The sequence below is a fragment of the Colius striatus genome, chromosome 3, assembly GCF_028858725.1.
Source record: "Colius striatus isolate bColStr4 chromosome 3, bColStr4.1.hap1, whole genome shotgun sequence".
In the NCBI taxonomy this organism is placed as follows: domain Eukaryota; kingdom Metazoa; phylum Chordata; class Aves; order Coliiformes; family Coliidae; genus Colius; species Colius striatus.
In genome coordinates this window covers 69,891,997-69,898,862 of record NC_084761.1, presented here as the reverse complement: position 1 = coordinate 69,898,862, position 6,866 = coordinate 69,891,997, and positions in this window count along the sequence as shown.

The following is a 6,866-nucleotide window of genomic DNA, read 5'->3' as shown; positions in this document are numbered from 1 at the left end:
TCCTGGCCTTAACTATTATTTTTGCAATTGCCTCAAGCCTCGTGGTAATTGTTTTTTGCAAATTATATGGCAAAAATATCCACTCCAAGATCCTCAATGGGTCTTTCACTACTGAATCCCATTGCATCAAGACTGCCATTACATTCTGGTTTTGACTTATCACAGCAATGTTAATTGACAGGTCAGGATCATATCGGTGACTGTAGTTATTGACTATCTTGTTTCCTATTTTTTCTATTGCTTGGATTTGCTGCTGAGACAGTTTTCGTGCACTGTCAGCCTCTACTGAGCCCTTTAACAAAGGCATTAGTGGGGCAAGATCCTCATTCGTGATACCACATATGGTTCGTACCCATTGGATATCACCTATTAGCTTTTGAACATCTGTTAAGTCAGCAATATCTGTTTTAATTGCCACCTTCTGAGGATAAATGCGTGCATCGGTGATGATATTACCTAAATATTTCCAAGAGGCGTGCATTTGTACCTTCTCTGGTGCGATCACCAACCCGGAGATGCTTAACTGCCGGTTCCCTTCTTGTAGAATGTGATGCTGGTCCAGGTCTTTTCCTGCAATCAAGATATCATCTATATAATGGTAAAATAAGACACGAGGGTATTTTTTGCGCAGAGGTGCCAGCGCCCAGGCAACATATGTTTGACACATAGTTGGCGAGTTCTTCATTCCCTGAGGTAAAACAGTCCATTGGTATCGTTTTGCTGGCTCTTGTTTGTTAATTGATGGTACTGTAAAAGCAAACTTCTCACTGTCATCCTCATGAAGGGGAATTGTGAAAAAACAGTCCTTTAGGTCAATCACCAACAGGGGCCATTCTTTTGGAGGCATTGAAGGAGAGGGTAATCCTGGCTGTAAAGCACCCATGTCCTGCATCACTGCATTAACAGCTCTTAAATCATGTAACAGCCTCCACTTCCCTTATTTTTTAGGGATAGTAAAAATTGGTGTATTCCATGGACTGGTGGATGGCTTAATATGACCTTTCTCTAATTGTTCATTTACTAATTCATGAATATGGGCGAGCTTTTCTTTGCTTAGCGGCCATTGATCAATCCAAACTGGTTTATCTGTTAGCCAGGTTAACTTCAGGATTGGTCGCCCATCAATGGCCGCCATTAAAAATTTTCATTTGACAAACGAAAGCCCATTTGGCTTAAGGCGTCTCTACCTAAAAGCCAAACTGAAGTATTCATTACATAGGGCCTAATTTGCACACATCTATTCTCTTCGCCCTGTATGCATACCGAAATTAGGTCTGTGCTAATTTTTGTCATCTGTATTCCTCCTACTCCAACAACAGGGATGTCTAAATTCTCTAAAGGCCAGCTTTTTGGCCAATAGGATAATGGAACAATAGTAACATCTTCTCCCGTATCCAGTAATGTGTTGTACCCAACCATGTGTTCACCATTTGGATGTTGGAATACAACTGAGTGGGCTTTCCCTGTGAAAGTAGCATTGCCAGTCTTACCTCAGGTACTCCAGTGGATCCAAAACCACCGTCTCGACGCTTACAACTTCCTGCGAAAGGAACTTTACCTCTGAAAGGAACTAATTGAGCTATTTTAGTTCCTTTAGGTATATGAACTGGTGGCTGCCAAACTTTTACCATTATTCCAATGTTTCCTTCATAATCCGCATCGATTACACCGGGGAGCACAAAAATACCCTGTCGAGAGGCCGATGACCGTCCTAAAAGTAAAGCACTTAATCCATAGCCAAGGGGTCCGTTAGCGTTAGATGAGATAACTGTTACCTCCGTGTTGTGGATGGTTACATCTACTGCTGTTTCCACATCCACTCCTGCGCTTCCTGCAGTGGCTGATCTGAGGCCATCCAGGCAGCTCTTGGTGTTGAAGGGCGTTTTTGTGTCATCGCGCTCGCCCTTTTTGCGCTCGTTAACCCGTTTCCCTTAGGCATTGTATGTCTGGCCACTCGAGAGCGGCACTCAGTGGCTCTATGGCCAAACTTGCCACATCTGTAACAATTGCCATGAAATCTGCCGTTGGACCCAGATGGCCTGGCGGAGCTGTTTGTCCATACCAATGGTCTGGACCGACATTGATTTTTCATGTGTCCTATTTTTCCACAATTAAAGCATTTTGGCCTCCAATTTCCTTTGTGAGGTTGAACTAAAGGTTTCAATGCTGTTGCCATAGCTTCAGCTAAATGGGCTGACGATCCTACCCTAGAGCAGGCTTCTATCATGTCGACCAAAGTTGCTGTCTGTGGGAGAGCCTGCAGGATCTTTTTGCAGTCATGGTTAGCATTAGCAACTGCTAAGTGTAACCCTATTTCTGCCTTTACTTCAGTTGACATGTTTGGTATACGATCCAGAGCTGCTCTGAGACGGTCTAAAAAGGTCATGAAAGGCTCATTAGGTTTCTGTATAACTGTTGTATATGAGGGAACTGGCACCCCCATGTCAGGAACAATCTTAAATGCTTGACGAGCCAGTGTCTGCGTTTGCTGCAAAATAGCTTCATGGAGTCGAGCTTGTACCTGAGGGTCAGCAAACAGTCCTTTACCCAACATCATATCTGCTGTGACGACTCGCCGTGGATCTCCCTGTTGTAAGTCCATGTTTTCCACCACTGTCAGATCAACTCTTTTTTCCCATTCAGACTCCCATAGTAATACCTGAGTGAGCTTCAGGAAGGTTTCTGCAAGCTTCCGGCAGTCAAATGGAGTCATCAATCCACTGGCGAAAATATGATCCAGTAGCATTTGAACGTCTGGTTTGGACAAGCCATATTGCATTACAGCTTTCTGGCCTTCCCTTACCAACTTCCAATCCAAAGGTGTCCATTGTCGTTTTCTTTGTGCTACTATTACTGGAAAGGCTTGTGGAATAAATTCTCCTTCGATTACCGCATCACATATGAGGCCTCTCCCTTTCTTAGCTGGATCATAGTCATCTGGCCGGGAGTCTCTGAGCACCTGTGGGGATGAAACTTTAATCTTTGGTTTGGTTAATTCATTAATTCATTCCAACAGTTGATTAGCTGTTGCTTTTGGTTTTTCCATCAGTTCCTCCAAGTGGGCCAAAGTGTGTTTCCTATCTTCTCCGTGTCATATTAATTCTTCCTTTAATAATTGTCTTTGTTGATCTTCAACTTCACTATATGTTGGGGGTGATGATGGAAGAGGAATGCACTCAGGGATTGATGAGCTCAGGGGCAATGGCATATCCACATTGTCATTTGTAAAACGTACCTTTCGTTCTCTGCCAGGTACTCCTTCAGACATAGCAGAAGGATGGGATGGGGCAGGATGGTGAAGGGTGGGTGGGAGGGGAGGAGAAGCAATGCGCACATTCGGCTCCTGGAACGGTGCTCTAGGGGGTTCTGGGGGAGGTGGGCTCACATCCATAGTCTCTTCTTCTAGAGGTGGAGTCGAGGGTATTATGACATTATCCCCTCCGAAGAGTCTCTTAGTATTTTCTTCTAGAGGTGGAGCCGATGGCACTATAAAGTCACCACCTCCAAAGAACCTTTTAGCATCTACCGGGAACGCAGATGGTACAGCAGCTTCTGCTTTCATGGCAGCAGCTGCAGCACGCTCAGCTTCTAACTGGTGTATAATGGATGATACCGATTTACACAAGCCAATAGCATCATTCAACATGTCTCCTAGGTTTTCCCAGAGTCCCTTTTCATATACTTCTTGGGCGGAAACAAAGAGACCTACTTCCTGTCCCCATCTTACAAGTCTTAGCAAATCCTCTCTTTCATAACTGAATCCTTTCTCAGCAAGGATATGCTGAAGGGTGTCAATAGGATTTTCCTCTTTGCTTATGATTTTTCCCATTATATCACTTAGATCACTTGCCTTTTCAAGCAGGAATCCAAGTGCTTTTCTGTCAAGGGTTCTTAATCCAAGCAATTCGGCATATCACGTTGGGGTCACCAAATGTTGTAGTAGTGCAGGCAATATTCACTTGAAGACGTAGAGAGTCTAAGTAATGCACGTGCAGAGACATACAGGGGCAACGTAGTACAACCACCAGAGTTGACTCACAGCCACCCTTCCTTTGCTAGCTACCTCCTTATATGCTGCTTCTGCCCATGAGATCACCCAGGGCCCAATTGATTAACTTGCAGCACCTGTTTCTGAAGTAGCATGCCAGCTGCATTAACTTATCCCTACCATCTTTATTCAAGCTGGCTGGTCCAAGCTACATCTGTGCCTACACCCACAACTTAAAAGGAGATTGTGATGGTAAAGTACAATTGTGGTCCATTACGGCGAATGTATTTGCTTCAGCATTTGTACCTGGGTTGGCTGCAGCCCAGGCCTTACGGCAGTTAGAAAAATTAGTGTGTTGGTCGGAGCAGCAAGCTAATGTTACTACTGATGTTATTGAAAAATTGTTAGCAAACCAGAAAAGCCTTAGACATGCGTTATTGCAAGATCGTGCAGCTATAGATTTTTTGCTATTGGCACAAGGGCACGGATGCCAAGACTTTGAAGGCATGTGTTGTTTTAATCTTTCTGATCATAGTGAATATATTCACAAAGATTTGGCATATTTAAAGACTCGTGCTAAGAATATTATGGTGGGTTATCACCCTTTCGATAATTGGCTTCAGTCAGCTTTTGGGGGGTTGTCACCTTGGTTGACTATGTTAATCAGAGAAGGGTTAAGATGGATATTGGTTATTTTGCTTTTGCTTGTAATGTTTAAGAATAATATATAGTTGTATTATGAAGGCAGTGCATAAATTGACTGACTCAGTCTTGATTGTGCAAAAACAAAACGGGGGATTTGTGGAGGAATGGTTAAGGATGGACATGGATCCCAGGGTATAATGTTAGGCCTGTTGGGGCAAGGCAGCCTGAGTTCTAGTTATATGAATTTAATGCACAATCAAGACCAGAGTCACAGCCATGGTTAAAGCAGTTGCTGTCATGTAGACAGCAGGCCGCTTTCTGCTCCTTCAAGGTCGGGCTGTTTTCAGCTAATGAGCTAACAGCTCAAGGTGGAAAACAACTTCGGAGAAAAACAAGATGGGAAAATGTGAGGGAGCTTGCTTATCGCAGAAACTGCAAGTAGGATGAACACAAGAATGTAATCTATTAGCTGCTGTTGCTGAGCTAGCTTTGAAGCTGCTGTGTATATAAGTTAGAGCCTGCTCTCAATAAAGAAGAAGATTTCTGCTATCACTCGCATTGAGTAGGACTGATTTTTTCCCACCCAGCTGAGAATCGGACCCTGGGTTGATCGCCACATGAAGTAGGCTTCGAGCTGGGTGTTTCAGGCTTCGAGCCTGGGTGTTTCAGGCTTCGAGCCTGGGTGTTTCAGGCTTCGAGCCTGGTTTCAGGCTTCGAGCCTGGGTTTTTCAGGCTTAGAGTCTGGTTTGCAGACTTCGAGTCTGGTTTTTCAGGCCAAGAGCCGAAAACTTCGCGGCACTTAAGATAAATATAAAATCCAGAATTCTAACTAAATGCGATCAGAGAACTGACAAGGTGCAAGAACTAACAATTTTGCAATACATATCTGTAGATAAAAAAGGTGAAATATGCTACCATTCAGAAGAATATTTTCTTCTGTTCTGAAAAGGATGTACTTATTTTGATCTTAGTGAAATCTGCAAGGATAAAGTATGCATTTACAGACAGGTTAAAGTAAAACCAAAGGAAATTATCACTCATATTCTGCACAGCTATTTTGTTATTGTGATTCGAGTAATTGATTTGGTTTGAAAAGATACGAAAAACAAAGATATTCTCCTGAACCTTCATATTTCAGGCTACATCAATTTTGCTAAACAAAATTAGGCAACATTTAAAGAGAAGTTGCTGCAGCTTCATAGAATCGTTTTGATTGAAAAAGACCTTTAAGATCATCAAGTCCAACCACTAACTTCACACTGCTAAGCCCACGTCTAAACCATGTCCCTGAGGACCTCATCTGTGCATCTTTTAAATATCTCCAGGGACAGTGACTCCACCACCTCCCTGGGCAGCTCATTCCAGTGTTCAACAATCCTCTCACTGAAAAAGTTCTTCCTGATATCCAGTTTAAATCTCATGACAGTGCTTGCTGCACCTCTGGCTGTCATGTTGCATATCCTCACATTTCAGATTTCAGGAGCTTTGTACAGTAGAAGTGTAGAGAAATCTCCTCTTAAAAACAAAAAGGCTAATACTACTGAATTCTATGTGGCTCCAAGCAAGCTGTCTGTGGTGTTTGCAGCTAGAGGCCAGAGATTGTGAATACAAATCATATCTTGAACAATTCAGAATGAAGCATCATCTGCTGATAAAGCTGGTTGCAGAATCCATGGTGTATAGATGAAGGAGTTACTACACAACTCATGCACCTCCACAACACCCTAGGCAAGTGTCTCAGTGCACTACTGTTAATTTCAGTCCTGCAGTAATTTTTTTCAATGAAAAGCCAATTGTTCAAGACATGGTACAAGCATCAACCAAACAAGGCCATGGGTTAAATTTTTACAATAGGAAAGCACACAATTTTTTGTTTATTTTGCCTGGAATATTTATTTTGGTTGGAAAGGTCTGATTGATCATATAGTATAAGCCTTGCACCAACCTGGTTTTTAGACATGTACATATAGTGTTAATAGCATAATGAACATTAATCTTGTTCACATTTTTTTGTCTCTAGTTAAAGTGATTGTTCTCCACTATTTTGTACTTACTAAGAGAAGGCATCTATTTCTAGTTTTTACCTCAGTCTTTGTACATTGAGCATATTTGTGCACGCATGTACAAACGATATGAGAGCTTACAGGTTTTCACTACTAAATGGTAATACACCAGTCTTGTCTCTTTACTTTCACACAGAGGTATAAGTCCCTGAAACACAAAGAAGTGGCCA